The 17,087-nt window shown below is 52.1% G+C and overlaps 1 long non-coding RNA gene across 2 annotated transcripts; it reads left to right on the top strand.

The window, feature by feature from the left end:
* Positions 1–3,036: 3,036 nt before the first annotated feature.
* On the top strand, positions 3,037–10,843 carry LOC311579028. 2 transcript variants are annotated; one of them, XR_014773033.1, is made up of 4 exons: positions 3,037–3,552; positions 5,379–5,439; positions 5,601–5,726; positions 10,396–10,843. It is a non-coding gene; the product is annotated as an uncharacterized lncRNA (long non-coding RNA). The 2 variants fall into 2 exon arrangements; XR_014773034.1 differs by lacking the exons at positions 5,601–5,726; positions 10,396–10,843 and having other exon boundaries at positions 5,379–5,537.
* The last annotated feature ends 6,244 nt before the right edge of the window (positions 10,844–17,087 follow it).

Here is a 17,087-nt window from a genome sequence, read left to right on the forward strand (position 1 = left end):
CTCACACTCCCATGTAAACCCTGCGGTCCTGCCACTGTTTACGGGCACACCTGGACCGGGCCACCTCTTTCTTGTTGCCAGCTTGACTGTGACTGAAACCAATTAAAATCCAAGCAGCTGGACACGCCTGTGAGGGATTTTTTGGGGGGAGGGGAGCAGGGGGGATTGGATCTTTTGAGGTGGAAAGACCCACGCTACACCTGGGCCACGCCCCCTGGTGGCGGCCCACATAAAATGACCCGGATGAAGGAAGCTTTCGCTCTTTGCTTGCTTGCCCTCGCTGGCACTGGCATGTTCATCTACCCTGTCGCTTCCTCAGGATTCCAATGTGTACTGACGACCAGCTGAGAGGTCCAGCCTCACGGCCTGAACAACTGTGGGACTCCTGGCCTGTCCGTCAGAAAATAGCCATTGCTGGACCAAAGCCTGTAAGGCACTATAATCAACCCCCGTGTGGTGGTGGTGGTGGTGGTAGTGGTGTGTGTGTGTGTGTTCATTTTATCAGCCTGTCCCCCTAGAGAACCCGGGTTCACACCTAAGCTCCCCTCGAGAGTGCTTTGGCCTGTCCACCCTCGCACTTAAGTCTCTTTTTTGGGGAATTCCCCTTGAGTCCAGCAGGATATTTCGATCCACTCTCTTGGGGTGACTCTAGCGTGACTTCAGCTGGAAGGAACCCCCAGTTAAAAGGCTCAACTTGCCTAACTCCTTGCAGCTAGCTGTGATGGCTGCCCTGTTGCCTCTTTCCACCTCTCTGAGCTGCCAGCATCTTCCTCTACCTTCAAACCCACCTTCAAACTCGGCGGCTTGAAATCTTCAAACTTTTCCCTCCTCCTAAGCTAGTAAAGTCTATAAATTCTTCTTTCTTTCTTTCTTTTTTTTTTTTTTTTTGAGACAGGGTTCTCTGTGTAGCCTTGGCTGTCCTGGACTCGCTCTGTAGACCAGGCTGGCCTCGAACTCACACTGATCCGCCTGCCTCTGCCTCCCGAGTGCTGGGATTAAAGGCCTGCGCCACCACGTCCGGCTCAAATTCTTCTTTCTAATACACCTCTCCGTTGGTTGTTTAATGCATTCCTGGGGCATGTGGTGGGCTGGGTTTTGTTTTGTTTTGTTTTGTTTTGTTTTTCTAACGAGGTTGAAGCCGGTCCCAAGGCCAAGACTGGGGTCTGGTCCGTTTCTGACCTCACCGACAAAGTGCGGCAAATTGCAGTACTCAGAGACGCCACGCGAGGGCGCCCGAGGCTGTGGAATTGCCTCTGTCTCCACGTGGCAGAAACAGTTCGGCCCATCCATGGCCGATCCACCGCGGGGCACCTGTCGTCTCAACTACTTGGGAGGTTCAGACAAGAGATTCGGTTCAGCCCAGCAGTTCTCAGCCAGTCTGGGCAACACAGTGAGGGAAAATTCTGTCCCTCAGGATCGCTTACTGATTGGACACAGGAAGCTGGAGGACACAGAAGACTTCAACTCCAGTCACAAAGAGCCCGGTGCAGGCTGCCGATCGCAAACCTGTTTGTGTTGTTGAGCATTTGTTGATTACTTTTGTTTTGTTTTTGTTTGCCGAGGTAGAGTTTTTCTGTGTATCTTTGGCTGTCCTGGACTCACTCTGTAGAACAGGGTGGCCTCGAACTCACAGCGATCCGCCTGTCTCTGCCTCCAGAGTGCTGGGATTAAAGGCATGCGCCACCAACTGCCCCACTAGACTACTCAAGTTTAACAGTATGGAGCAGAAGAAGCTGAAATAATAGGCGTGAGGGGAGAAAGGAGTGGGAGGGCCCTGGAAACCACACAGTATTTCTCTCACAATGCTTTCCAAGTGTCTTCCCCCCCACCCCCAGACAGGGTCTCTCTGTGTAGCCTTGGCTGTCCTGGACTCACTTTGTAGACCAGGCTAGCCTAGAACACACAGCGATCTGCCTGCCTCTGCCTCCCTCCCGAGTCCTGGGATTAAAGGTGTGCCCTGGGTTCTGACTCTTTACATAACTTTAGGGAGGAGGGCCCTGTGAGACTTAGGAGGTATTTTCTGAGTCTTCAGGACCCTCCCTGGTGCGCTTTCTCAAGCTTCCCTCTAGGGCGGGATGTTTAATAGGAATTTACTGCACTGTACTGACTTTGCCCTGGGGTGATTTGTATCAAAATCTCCGTGGAATTTGCTACTTGAACCCTGGCAACACCTTGGGATGACTGAAACCTGGTACTGTGTGCAGGTCTTGGATGCCACTACGGGGACTGAGGGTTTTAGCCTAGAGATGCCACATCACAGAGTCAAACCCTTTGATGGACCCCAGTGTGATGTGAGGCATCGGATTAAGAGGGTGCTGACTCCAGCGACGCATCTATTGATGCCACCGATGGGTTCATACTGTAATGGAGTGTTACGGGTTTGCAGCAGGACCAGCTAGGTTTCCACGGGCTTTGCCACAAGCGGGCGGCTGGCTGGACTTGGGAAAGTCACTTGACCCCTCTGGAGCTTCAGGTTTTTGGCCTGCACCGTTGGCCCAGTGCCCTGCACAGGGCCAGTGGCCAGCTCCTGGCGCTCAGGGGTAGGAAGTCACTCCCGCTTGTGCCCGCGTCCACAAGGTCCGACACCCCCGGGGGAGCTCTGGCCGCTAGAGCCCGGCTAAACCGCGGCCCCTTTAAGGTAGCCTTGGATGACCCAAAGGCTAGAGCGACCTTCTAGCAGCACTCTCGATGGTAAGTCTTCACTTCCGGCCGGAAGTGCATTTGCGGAGCTGCTTCCGCCCGCGGAGAAGAACCGGCCCGCATGCTTCGTGCTTAGGACGTAGTCGGTGTAGCACGGCACGGAAGCGCGCTGGAACCTCCAGTCAGGGCTCCAGAAACCATTCCCGGGGCTTGAGAAGCCGCTCCCGGGACTCCCACGGGAGGAGGCTGACCCCACAGGCTCGCGTGCAGCCGCGGGATGGGCGGAGGGGGGTTGCAGGAAGGCGCTGTGCTCGGGCCGCCCCTCTGGCGGTGCACAGACTTCTGGTTTTGTTTTGTTTTGTTTTGTTTTGTTTTTAAAGATTTATTTACTTATTATGTATACAGTGCTTTGCCTGCATGTACATCTGCAGGCAGAGGAGGACATCAGATCACATTATAGATGGCTGTGAGCCACCATGTGGTTGCTGGGAATTGAACTCATGACCTCTGGAAGAGCAGACAGTGCGCTTAACCGCTGAGCCATCTCTCCAGCTCCCAGACGTCTGTTTTTAAGTCTTTAATTTTTTAAATGTGTATTTTATTAATTTATTCATATTACACCTAAATTGTTATCCCATCCCTTGTATCCTCCCATTCCTCCCTCCCTCCCGCTTCCCCCCCTACTCCCGTGACTGAGGGGGACCGCCTCCCCCTGTATATGCTCACAGGGCAGACTTCTTCAGTGCGGGAGCGCCATACAAGGCCATCTACTTAAAACTGAATTGTATTCCTTTCTTTTCCCATCCAGAAAATGAAATCTACAGCCCCCAGCGACTGGACGAACCCACGCAATAACTCCTTTCTCCTGTGAGGAGAGTTTCCACTTCCTTTCATGAAGCTTCAGTGACGCAGGTATGTCCGAGCCTGGAGGTACAGTGTCCTAAGGCGGACGGTCTGGGGAAAGGCTCCTGTGTGGCTGAACCTACCGGAGGTGGGTGCAGCCTTGTACCAGACAGCCCAACCTTGACCTAAAGTAAACTCCCAGGGGAGCATCTTCCCTGGGCTTAGAATGTGCAGTAACAGGTGTGAACATCCTAGCAGCAGTTTGGTGGTCATGTATGGTACTGCAAACAGGCCCCTGCTGACGCTGTGGAGACGAGGACCGCGCGGTACCCCTCGGAACTCTGCAGCGCCTGGTGTCGTTAACTTCAAAGTAAATATTTGATCCATTACTCCAGCCCTTCATTGTAGGTTTTTTGTTTGTTTGTTTGTTTTTCTCCTTTTTGTTTTTTGTTTTTCTTTTTGAGACAGGGTCTCTCTTTGTAGCCTTGGCTGTCCTGGACTCACTTTGTAGACCAGGCTGGCCTCGAACTCAAAGCGATCCTCCTGCCTCTGCCTTCCAAGTGCTGGGATTAAAGGCGTGCGCCACCATGCCCGGCCCAGGTTTTGTTTTGTTTTGTTTTTTAAAGATTTGTTTGTTTTATTTATTGCATATGAGTGTTTTATCTGCAGAAGAGGGCACCAGATCACATGTGGTTGCTGGGAATTGAACTCAGGACCTCTGAGAGAGCAGGTGGCGCTCTAAACTACTGAGCCATCTTTCCAGCCCTTGTTTTGTTTTTTAAGACCCTTTTTTAAAATTTATGAATGTTTGCCTGGTGCCTCCAGGGGTCACAAGAGGGTACCAGATTGCCTGGTAGTGTCATTACAGATTGTGAACCGCTGGTGTGGATGCTGGGAACTGAACCCAGGTCCTCTATAAGAACAGCAAATGCTCTTAACTGCTGAGTGATTGCTGCAGCACCAGCACCACCCCCCTTTAGGATAGGGTCTCATTTAGCCCAGGCTGCCCTTGAACTCATGTAGCTGAGATTATCCTCCTTTCTCTGTCTCTGGATGCTGGGTTACAGGCACCCACTGCCACACCTGAGGATCAAACCAAGGGCTTTGTGTGCACTGGGCAGGTCCTCTCGGAGTTTAAACAGAGATCGCATACATTTGTGATTTCAGACATCTCTGGATTAGACAACAGTAGGACCCAAACAAAAACAGATAACAGAGATGGTTCCCCTGAGCAAGCACAGGCCTGTGTGGCTGACTCTGCAGTGTGGTTGAGGGACTGGAATTCGTATTCTAAGTAGCCACGTGGGGCCAGTGGTTACCACATTGGAGGTCCCGGGTCAGGTGGTGACAGGGATCTGTGGTAGTGAAGGCGCGTCACGGTGCTTCTCTGTCATTGGGCCTGGCTAGAGTGTGGCTCAGTGAGAGAGTGTTTCCTTACTGTGTCTGAGGCCCTGCATGTTAAGGGATGTAGCATCTGTCAAGGTAGCTGTCAACAAGTAATGTCGGACAACAGGAAAGCCGCTGCGCACACAGGGAGTGTGCTCTTGTGAGGGAGGTGCAGATTTGGCTGGAGGCACACGTGTGCTAGCCTGAGGACATGGCTGGAGGGGGGCAGGAGAGTGAGGTAGTGGCCTCAGCCACCAGAGACCTAGCTTGTGGCTCTGTTGACCAGCAGGTTTTCCAAGAAAAGCCCATAGTTCAAGAGAGAAGGACCAGGGAGTCACTGGGTGGGTGGCCAGCTCTGGGTGCCAGCAGTTTTGGTACATTTGAAGGACGCGCAAGTAGGAGAGAGTTGGCGCCTTGTGCACCCATTTAGGGGTGTTGGGGGGCTGCATAACTAAATGTTGAGGTTTGTAGTGGATGAAGTCCGGTAACTTGAGCTTTTCCTTTTTCAGGTCATTTGACTGGAAGATTTGCAGGCACTGAAAGAAAACCTGCCCCACTGTGTGCGCCCTGGTAGGTTTGGCTCCGATGTGCCTTTTGGGTGTTGACTGGCTAAGGACTGCTTTGTGCGGTGGCTGTAAATAAAAGGAGCTTGACCACCTTGATCAAAACACGTGTTCTGATTGTCTGACATTGTCTCTCTATATGTCTCCCCTGACTGTCCTGGAACTCAGATCCACCTCCCCCTGCCTCCTGCGTGCTGGGGTGAAAGGTGTGCACCACTGAGGTCAGCTTTTCATGCTCTTGGTGGTTTCTGTGCTCGCTGCTGTGACCCGTGTGATTTATATGGCCAACATGAGGTAAGTGGCCCCATTCCCGGCGGATTTGGACTCAAAGCACACTGCTGTCCGAAGAGTTCTTCAGGGAGTGTAGGTGCCAGGCTCAGTGTCCTCAGGGGGGTTGAGTGCTAAGCGGTGTCTGCATCAGGACATGTCCAAGGTCTCCTGGATCCTATGCCCTGTGGGAACCCCTGGCATGCTCAGTAGGAATTACCAGACAGGCAGTGGCTATTTTCGGATCCGCTTTCCTGTGTGCACTGAGGTCATCAAAACTGGTGCTGCCTCTGCACACCTGTAATCCCAGCACTTGGGAGGCAGAGGCAGGCAGCTCTATGTGAGTTCGAGGCCAGCCTGGTCAACAAAGTTGAGTTCTAGTATAGTGAGGGCTACACAGAGAAACCCTGTCTCCGGAAGAAGAAAAATAAAGTTTTGATTTTATGTGTGGGTGTTTACCTGGATGTAGGTCTGTGACTTTGGAGGGCATTGAATCCCCTAGAACTGGAGTTGTAGATGGTCGTGAGGCGCCCTGTGGGTGCTAGGAATAGGCTCTTGGTCCCCTGCAAGAGCAGCCAGTGTGCTTAGCTGCTGAGCCATCTCCAGGCCCAGCTGGTGTACCTCTTACACCCACATAGACCCCTTTTCTTGCTGGCTAGCGCACTGCACTGTTTCCTGCAGGAGTGAGCGGCTCCTTCTCTCTCTAGCCTTAGGATCATGGCTGTCTGTGGGATTACCTTCTGTGCTCCGACTGTTATATAGCCTTGGTCTCCCTGGCCCAGTGTCCTCAGTAGGAGCAGAACTGCCATTGCCCCTACCTCTGCTCAACTGCTGGCACATCTAGGGGACCTTGTCACAGATAGGTACCCTGCTGGCAGTGGAGTGTTGGGGTAACAAGAAGCCAGTGTGGCCTGTCTCCCGCATTGTGAGTCGTTTGCGTAGTGTGGAAGGCTGCCTTGGACTTTGACCTTGCTGCGCTGGGGTCTTGTCTCCTTGGCTTGCATGATGTCACTGGCTCTGACTCATTGGGCCTCTTCGTGGTCTTGGCATCCCAGTGATTATCCTGGAGGGCCTGCTCCGCCGTCTGCAGGGCTGCCGTTCAAGCCTGTGATGTCAGGCCTTCAGTGCTTTGTGACCACGGACCAGTACGTGAAAGAAGGACATAAAGCTGTGGTGGAGGCACCATGGAAGTTTCTGGTGCACAGCGGTCCCTCGGGTGACCTAGTGAGGGTTCGGTGTGGAGGCAGAAACCTGGGCTTTCCACCTGGCCTGCAGGTCCCGGCTCTAGCACTAGCACTAGGTGGCCCTGTGGTCTTAGACATGTCACTTCCCTATTTGTACCTGGATGTCCTTGGTTGGCGCATTGTAATGGTGACAGTGCTCCTCAGGGTAAAATGGCACATCCCATGGAAGGAGCCCGCTTGCTCCCAAGGCAGGGAGCTACGATGGCTGCAGCGGTCTTCCTGGCATCATCAACAGTCACCTTTGGGCCTCATGAAGGCGGCACCAGAGTCCACGTGCTGTCTCTAGAAAAAGACTGTGCTGCCTAAGTTAGTGTGGTGAGATGCAATGTGCACTGGGAAAAAATAGTCTCTACTGATCTTTTTGGAGTAGACTGTTTTGGTGGCAAGTCCCTGACTCATCCTGGTGTGAGGTGATTTTCCTGCCCACAGAATGCAGTGTCTCTCTTGTGGATCCCATATACCCTCAGAACTTGTCTGGGCAACTGGGGGCTCTTGTTCACAGCTCGTTGGGGGACAGTGCTGCCCTGATTTACAAGTCTACTCAGAACATCAGCTCCTGGGCCCTCTGAGCACAGGCTGCAGAAAGCTGGTGGGGAGCAGCTGAGGGTCGAGCTCCTCAGAGCCACGGTTCTATCAATCAGGCCAAGGAGGCTGCTGGAGTTCACTGCTTGGCCTGGAACTTTGAAACAGGACCTTACACATAATTCTGAGTGACTTGGTACTTAACTGTGTAGTCCAGGCTGACCTCGAACTCCCCACAGACCTGCCTCAACCTCCCAACTGCTGAGATTACTGTCCCGATGGGTTTTAAGACAGGATATCTCCTCTCCTCCCCCTCCCCCTTTGGTTTTTCGAGAGGGTTTCTCTGTGTTGCTTTGGCTGTCCTGGAAGACAGGATCTCTTAAGTGGTTATGGTCAGCCTTCATGCTGTGGTACAGGTGCCTCTGCCATGCTGAGTGTGCACTGGGATTTCTGACATAGAAAGTTACCCAGGGAGGGGAAAGGGCTGGTGGAGAGATGATCATGAGGCAGGGTGGCCTGAGCTGAGGCCCCAAACCCTCCAGGAGGCATCTACATCCAGTCCTGTTGTGTGCTACCCCAAGGTGGCTTCTTCCTCTGGCTTTATCAGCTAGACAGCAGTCGGCTCCCCATGAGTAGCTTGCTGGCCGCCTTTGGAGCTCGTAGGGGTATGCAGACTCCACCACAAGAGTTCGCAGCCAACCCGTGATCCCTCCTGTCTCCACAGATTCCCCTGATCCTCTGCCTGCCCACACAATGACAGCTGACTGGTTGAGCCCAGACAACACAGGCATGCTTAAGATGGGGCCTCCGCATGTCCCGGACTGGCCTGAGCCTCTGGGTTACATAAGGATTAGACCAGCCCCATGAAGGCTTTAGTGCTAGAGAGAGAACTCGCTTAGTAAAATTTGCCTCTAATCCTGATGTAAAAAGGCTGGACATGGTGGTGTGTGTTTAACCTCAGCCCAGGAATGACAGAAGCAGACAGATCCCTGGGTTCGGGGTTCATTGTCCCCTGGCCTAACCTACTTGGTAAGTTCCAGGCTGGTGAGAGAACATGTCTCAAAAAAGTTCTTCCAACACACATGAAAAAGTCCTTAAAGACTGGTGTTCGGGAAGTAGGATTTTTTAACTTCTCTTTTTGTCCACTAGAGGACACACTCCTATGTCGGCTGCTCTTTTGCAATGGCCGGTACTACCAAGCTTAGGAGTCTGTCTATAAGAGCCAAGACTTTTTTCACCAGAAAGCTATGCGGGGAGGAGCAGCTGCAGGGCGGGGCTCTTGCTTAGGAATTTGTCAGTTGGTCCCAGTTGTGCTCGGTTCCCGGGAAAGGCTTATGTCTTGAACAGCTGACTCCAGTCAGTGCCTGTGCAGCTGGGGCACAAGGACTTGTTCTAATGCGCCTCTCCCCGGGGAGACACTCCTCCAGATCCCTGCCCCACACATACCAATACGTGGGGGGATCCCCCGAGCTAAGGCTTCAATAGCAACTCCCAACCTGCAGCTCACACCCCTTCTGCGAACCTCTGTCTCCAAAAATATGTATATATACAATGCATAACAGTAGCAAACTTACTGTAATGAGTAGCAGCGAAAATAATTTTATGGCTGGGGTCACCACAACATGAGGAATTGTATTAAAGTGTTGCAGCATCAGGAAGGTTGAGAACCACTGGCTTAGAAGCATCCAAGGCAAGAAGACCCTCTATTGATGCTGGAAGATACAAAATGGAGCCAGCGTGGGTAGATTACTGATTGCCATCCCCTGGAAAACAGATGTTGAGCGGGAAGGAAGATTTGGGATTCCACAAGTGTGGTTCTCTGCTTGTTACCGCCTTGCTGATGGATGAAACACATTTAATTGAGCTTTCTGATGGATCCCAGTGAAGTTTAATTGAGCACTAACTGCTGGCCTCATCAGGCTAAAGTTGCCCTCTGGGAACATCCGATCCCAGGGAGAAGACAGGAGATATGTCTGGGAAGGTGTGGAAAAGGAAAGCAGCTAGGATGGCCATTGGGGTGTTCAGTTCTAGATAAGGAAATGCCAGAGCTGTGACGTTTAGCAGAGAGTGAGCGGAAAGAGGCAGGGACAGGCCCTAGCAGAGGGGAGGTCAGTGCTCTAGGCTTTGAGGCCTGAGAAGAGGAAGATTAGCTTTCTGGAAAATGGCATCAGGAGCTAAGGTTTATCTAGGCTTTCTTTGGAGTAGTTAGGAAAACTTACCCCTCATGAAGTAGCTTATGCAAGAAGCCACCTTCTTATGCTGACAAGTAGGCCACTGGCGGGACCCACCCCCGCCCCCAGCCTGCCCCAGCCTTTGCCTGAGGGATGAGGCAAGTGAACGGACAGCCAACTCCACTTAAAGCCTTTGTCCAGTCATTGCCTAGAAACCTACTGCCCCATCATAGGAGTGGGGTGTGTGTGTGGGTGTGTGTGCGCGCGCGCGAGCGCACTAAGCTTTGATCCTAGTAGGGGCCTTGTCATTCTAGGCAAGCACTCTACCACTGAGCTGTGCCCCAGCCCTCAGTTGTACTGTTTGAGGCAGTCTCCATCCGCTGCAGAGGCTGGCCTTCGACGCATCACTTCAGCCTAGACTGCCAGGCCTTGGATTTGTGACTGGCCTGTCAGGGCCTCTAGGGATAGCTGGGATTACAGGCTTGTACCTCCAAACCCAGCTCTCCTGAGTGTACCCCAGTTCCCTTGCTCATTCCTGCCGTTGCCCCAGCTGCCCCCGGCTGCGTAGCCCTTAGGACTTGGCTTTTCAACAAAGACCAGGTATGTTTGTTTCATTGAAGTCGCTGTTTAAACTGCTAACAGGAAAGCCGCAGCAGGGCATTCTCTTGTCATCTTTACAGGTAGAAGTCTGTCTGGCTTTGGGTGGGTCACATACAATAGCTACCTGTTCTGGTTTGTGTTTCCTGACCAATCACGCAGCTACAGCAGAAACCTGGCTCTGCCCTTGCCTGTGTGTCAGTCATTGGAAGGTCGTTTGGCCTCAGACGGTCAGCTGGGAGAATTATGTAATGGTTACGCAATGCCGAGAGGACACAGCCGCCATCAGCCACCTTGGGCCAAGCAATTGCGTGAAGGCCAGACTCTGACTCTCTTCCTCTCTCTCAAAGTGATGGGTTGAAACCAGGGCCCGAGTATGCTGGGCTCCACCACCAGCCAAGCTCCACCCCAGCCCTGTGGGTCCTCCTTACCCAAGTCTCAACTTCCGCTTTCGTGTCCTTCTGTCTTCTTTTTGGTTTTTTCGAGACAGGGTTTCTCTGTGTAGTCTTGGCTGTCCTAGGCTCACTCTGTAGACTAGGCTGGCCTTAAACTCACAGCGATCCACCTGCCTCTGCCTCCTGAGTGCTGGGATTAAAGGCGTGCGCCACCACGCCCGGCTCCTGTCTTCTTACACACGCTCCTGGAAAGCTTAGTTGCCACGTTACTGGAACCCTTCTCCCGTGACTGTCCTGTCTTTGGACCAGAATCATTCACCCTTTTGAAAGCTGGTGGGAGGGAATAGGAAAGCAGTATGAGGGCCAAACTGAAGTAAGACTCTCTTAGTCCTCTTTCTGTTTCCAAGGAAGGATGATAGACCCATTTGTTGACATCCTCTTTGGCAGGATAGATCAACCCTTCTGGCCACCACCCCTGCCCACGACCACCGCCCTTAGGACTGGAGACTTTGCCTGCCGTGTGCTGAGCCAGCTTCAGGGTTAGGCTGTTAAGCACTTGTAAAAGTACTTAGGATCTGTGATATAGCAGTCAGCAGGAACCTGTGCTGTCCAGCTCCCTTGGTCCCCTCACTGTCCCCTTGGTTGCTTTGTTTGTCCCTTGCCCAGGCAGCCTTTGACCTTCTTGCTAAACCCTCCCACACTTCCTCCTGGCCCGGAAGCTCAGCTGTACTCCAGGACAGTCACATTACATGACCTGCTCCTCCCGTCTTCTTCTCAGAAGTATAGAAGGCCTTTGTGACCGTTTCATTTGATATGTGTTAAGGTTCCGTGAGAGGAGCTGGAGATGGCTCAGTGGCTTAGAGCACTTGCTGCTCCTCTAGGGAACCTGGGTTGGGTTACCAGCACACACACACAAATACAAAATTAAAAAAACAAGTGTTTCCTGACACTTTTGTATGTGGGGGTCATGGTCTTGAGAGACCAATGCGGAAATGTGTGTTATTGTGGATGTTCTGTGGGGACTTCAGAAGCTGGATTGTCACTCCCTAGCTAACCACAGGAGAATCCTGGCTCACAGTGCCTATGTAGTCTGCTGAGTAGGGGTCTGGTTTCCTTGGGAACCTCCACATCTTGCCAACCCTCTTCCCAGAGGGAAGGCATGAATTGGACCAGGTGCCAGGTAGGAAGGGCTCTGTATCACCGTCTTGGTGAGATCTCTGAGTTGGTCCCAAAGGCCAGCTTTGCATTTGCCTGAATGGACAACGATCCAGGAGTCCTTATCCAAATGCAGTTCTTCCCTAGTCCCCGGGGCAAGGCCTGAGGCTCCCTTTCTACCTGGTTTTTTGTTTGTTTGTTTGTTTGTTTTTTAAGCTGGCTGCTCTTATTCAGGACCAGCTATGGGCTCTCCAGAGTACTGGCTCTGGGTTTTGTTTTTTAGATTTAGTTTTATGTTTTGGGTGTTCTGCCTGCATTTATATATGCATAGCATGTGTATGCAGGGGCCTGTGAAGGTCAGGAGAGGCCATCAGGCCCCTCAGAACTGCAAATAGAGACAATTGTGAGCCATCATGTGGGTGCTGGGAACTGAATCCTGGTCCTTTCCAAGAGCAAAAAGTCTCTCTCTGTGTGTGGTGTGTGTGTGTGTGTGTGTGTGTGTGTGTGTGTGTGTGTGTGTGTGTGTGTGTTTCCCTGTGTAGCCTTGGCTGTCCTGGAACTCACAGAAGTCTACCTAGTGCTAGAATTGAACATGTATGCTACCCCCGCCCCGCAAGCCTCCCTCACCCCCAACCCAGCTCAATAAGTCTCTTAACTGTTGAGCCATCTCTCCAGCCTGGCAGATGGACGTCCACAAGGGAAGGACTGCCCAGCACTGGCTGCTCACCTGAATCTACGATGCAAAGCGACTGGCTTCTCTGGCCTCTGGTTCCTACAGATGTCGCAGAAGCACTGCTGAGCGTCCTAAGGCCTGTGGTTAGCTGAATAAATCCGAGTCCCATGAGGTGGTTAGATTAACAATAAAATCTCTTCCCAATCCAGAAAACCTGCTCCACAAAGGTCAAAGGGAAAAGACTCCTTGCTGCATAAGTTGGCATTGTAAGGGGCGCCATGGCAGCTGTGGAGGGAACAGGGCAGGCCAGCCCCTCTGTCCTATGGCCATTAGGCAAATGTGATTCCAGCATACCATAGAAGCCACACGCGTGGCCTGTTCAGTGGTCATGGCCGTCTGATATGTGGAGACATGTGGGCACTGAAGCTGACCCCTTCTCCCAGGAGAAATTTTCCTGGATGGTGGCAGTTGTGAGGGGGCTCCAGGCTTCTGGGGAAACACTACTAAGTGAGGAGCCTGGAAGAGGCCTCCTTCAGCCCTACAGACATTAATGCCCACATGGAAAAGGCAAAGGCACTGCGACAGAAGAGAGTAAGAACGGCCTTGTCCGCTTTGTTCAACAGGGAGAATTGTCTTTAGTGTTTCACTTCTTTGCCCTCACAGGGTAGCCAAGTTGTCAGCTTCCGTCTAGACAGTTCTGGAAGATGTCAGGTCAGCAGTTCTGTCCTAAACCCTCTCCTGGCTGCATTTCATCCTGTGTTCTCTGAGACCTTGAACCAAAGTCAGCCTATAGCAGCCCAAACCACAGCTGGGAGGGCCTGCCGGATGCGATGTGACCATCTGTCTGGCCAGACCAAGTGGCTTCTCATGGGAAGTACAGTCCTGTCCCCAGAGTGACACTTCTGCCACAGACAAGATTATAGATTAGATAAACCTAACTGTATCCTGGGAGGAAGGAGGTCGGCTCTCAGGGGGCCTGTGCAAGTAGCTATTTACCAGAAAGGTGGAGGGACCTCAAACAGTGTGGCTTCGGTCGGCACTGGAGTGCTTCTGTGCTGTGAGCTATCCAACTACAAGTTTTATTTTTACTAAATACCAGCAGGTTCCAATCTTCATTTTGCTGTAGTTCTGGGGGGGAACCCTGTGCTACCACATCCCAACCTCTATTTCCTCTTTTGTGAAGTGGATCCCACAGCTCCTCTGCAGTTATCTCAAAAGCGACATGAGATAAAACATGGTGGTGCTTACTGAAGGGTGGAGGTCGTCAGGAAAGCAAAGAGCAAAGTGGCGGGAAGTATTTCTTAGGAGCAGGGCAGAGTGCTTGCTTGAGATACACAAGGCGCTTTCTCTCTGTCTCTCCCTCCCTCTCTCCCTCTCCTCCCCTCATACACACACACACACACACACACACACACACACACACACACACACACACACACACACAGCAGTACACTTCCTCCTAGCCCCATAAAGCCAGGCAGGGTGGCTCAAGCACTTTGGAGGCAAAGGCAAGGAGGCCAGGAGTTTAAAGTCACCTTCCCTCACCTGGAAAGTCCCAGCCAGCCTGGGAACAGAAGACCTCAACTCAGAACAAAACAGAAAGAAAGCCCTTTCTTCCAGAAAGGAGCGCCAGTCAGTCTTTGGCTCACATAGGAAGTGACAAGAAAGGGGTACAGGGCTCAGAGGGTGGGGAGAGCTGAAGACATTGGTGGGGCAGGACACCTACTGGAGGGTAGGACTTTCAGTAAAGGTAAAAAAAAAATGGGGGCAGGCTTTATAAATAACATTTATTTTTATTTTATGTACATTGATTTTCTGCCTGCATGTGTGTCTGTGTGAGGGTGTTCTTCTAGAACTGGAGGCTGCCATGTGGGTGCTGGGGATAGAACCTGGGTTCCCTGGAAGAGCACCCCGTGTTCCCACCCACTGAGCCATCTCTTTAGCTCCTAGGGACATACTGAGACCCACATTCAGACTAGCAATTAAAGGTACAGGACATGGGGCTGGAGAGACTGCTCAGCAGTTAGGAGCACTGGCTGATCTTCCAGAGGACCAAGGTTCAGTTCCCAGCACCCATAAAGCAGGTCACAACTATGTGTAACTCCTTTCCCAGGGGATCCAACAGACACCCTCATACTGGCATACATGCAAGCAAAACACTGAAGTACATAAAATAATTTGTTTTTTGTTTTGTTTTGTTTATCAAGATAGGATTTCTGTGAAGCCCTGACCTGGCTGGCCTCAAACCCACAGAGATCACCTGCCTGTCTCCCGAGTACTGGGATTAAAGGTGTGCGCCACCACACCCAGCTCATAAAATAAATTTTTTAAAAGGTACAAGGCAATACAGTTGAACAATGAATGGATATTGTGCAAGGTGAGGCAGCCTCTGTTATTACAAGTTCAGCTGAGAGTTCACGTGTTATTGGTTGTTTCTCTGTTTGAGCTGTCGTCAGTAACTCTGAAGACAAAAGAGATTTTCAAGATGTCTGAGAGAATGCACCCTCGGCTTCTTCACGCTGACAAGGCTCAGAACCGACAAAGTGCGTTAGATTTCATCTGCACCTGAATTCCAGAAAAGGGTCCTTGGCTTAGAAACAGCCCTTGCAGTAGACACCCTGTCGCTGTGACCAGATATTGACAAGAAGCAGTTTAAGGGGCTGATGGCTCAGTGGCTAAGAACACTTGCTGTTCTTCCAGAAAACATGAATGTAGTTCCTGGCACCCGTGTCAGGTGGCTCACTACCATGCTAGCTCCAGAGGCTCTAATGTCCTCTTCTGGCCTCCATGGCTGTGCGCGCGCGCACACACACACACACACACACACACACACACACACACACACACACACCCCTATTTAAAAAGAAATTTAAAGGGTTTATCTGAGGGCCTTGTCCACCATGGCAGAGAAGGCAGCTGGTCACAGGGATCCTCAGCGAAGACACGGGAAGGATAGATGCTGGCAGCTTGCTTTTCCCTTTCTGCTCGTTCAGGGTGGGTCTTCCCTGCTTAGTCAAACTTCTCTGGAATAACCCCCGACGGGCATGATTAGAGGTGTGTCTCGTGCGCCCATGTAGATCCCGTTAGGCTGGCCATGAGGACCAGCCCTCCACCCTCTGAGCTCATAGAGACAGTTCTGGGGAAAGCAGGTTTGGCAGAGACCCACCCCTCCCCCAAGATGCCCTTCCGCGCCTGTTGGCTTTTGACTCTCCGTGTTCCCTTTCTTGGCCTCAGTGGTTTGTAGAACGCCTTGTCCCCACACGTGACTGGGGGTGATTGGCTAATGACACTTGGGTGGGGTTTCTCTCCATCCCCTAGGCCCTGAGCTTGAGACCGTACTCCAAAACAGCCGGCACACAGCTCCTCTGAGAGGCTCTTACAAGAATGGGACCCTGTGGCCTGCCACCTCCCCTTTCGGGCTCTCCTCCACCCCAGTCCTTTCCAGCCCAGTTTACTCTTCTTTGTCAAGAAGTGTCTTCCTAAGCCGGGCAGTGGTGGCACACGCCTTTAATCCCAGCACTCGGGAGGCAGAGGCAGGTGGATCGCTGTGAGTTCGAGGCCAGCCTGGTCTACAAAGTGAGTCCAGGACAGCCAGGGCTACACAGAGAAATCCTGTCTCAAAAAAACAAACAAAAAAACAAAAAAACAAAAAAAAAAAAACAAAAATAAGAAGTGCCTTTCTAGGCTGAGCACGGTGGTGCACACCTGTAATCCTCTCATGCCTAGCAGGTTGGAGGCCAGCCTGGGCTACATTTGGCCTTGTGTAGTGGGGGAGGGGAAGGTGCTATGAGATGGCTCAGTGTGCAGTCACTGAGCATGAGGGCCTGAGTTTGATTCCTGGGATCCACATAGAAGAGAACCAACTCCAGCAAGCCCCCTCTGACCTCTACACATGCGCTGTGGCATTCATGTGTGCTCTCATGTACACACAAGCACGCAAAATATGCACATGTGCTGTGGCATTCATGGGTGCTCTTATGTACACATGTACAGGCAAAATAAATGTTAATTTTTAAAACTTACTTTCTGCCTAAACCCAGAGGTGCCAGTCCTGGGGTTTCCATCCTTTGGGGTGGGGTAGGGGGGCATAGTGGATGCTGAGGATCAAATCTAGGGACTTGCACAAAGGAGCCGAGCACCACCTGCATCCCCACCACACTTGTTTACTAACACAGCAGCCAACAGGCTTCATTCTGTTGTGTGGCCTCCCCCACATCGAGGCCAGGCAGCCGTGGCTGGGCTCTAAGACTCCACAGCTCCTCAGCGCAGGCAGGGCCAGAGCTGGGAGGAAGCAGAAGGCAGCGAGCACAGAGGAGCTTTCCTCTGTGAAGGTCAAAGCCCAGGGAGGGACTCTCGTCCCAAGCTCAGGCTGGACGAGGTTTGTCTGCTTCTCTGAAGGGCAGATAACACCTTTGGTCCCGTGACAGACACTTGACTGTAGGTGACTTGGGGCAGAACCCAAAGCTAAGACACATCAGTGGGTCCCATCCATTTCATTTACCAGGAGGAAACCCAGTGCCTGCAGCAGAGCTGCGGCCTCATCAGGCATTCTGCCTGGCTGCCTTCCTTCCTTCTTTCCTTCCTTCCTTCCTTCCTTCCTTCCTTCCTTCCTTCCTTCCTTCCTTTTCTTC

This window comes from Acomys minous, assembly GCF_964271855.1.
Source record: "Acomys minous genome assembly, chromosome: 12".
NCBI classification, from domain to species: Eukaryota; Metazoa; Chordata; class Mammalia; order Rodentia; family Muridae; genus Acomys; species Acomys minous.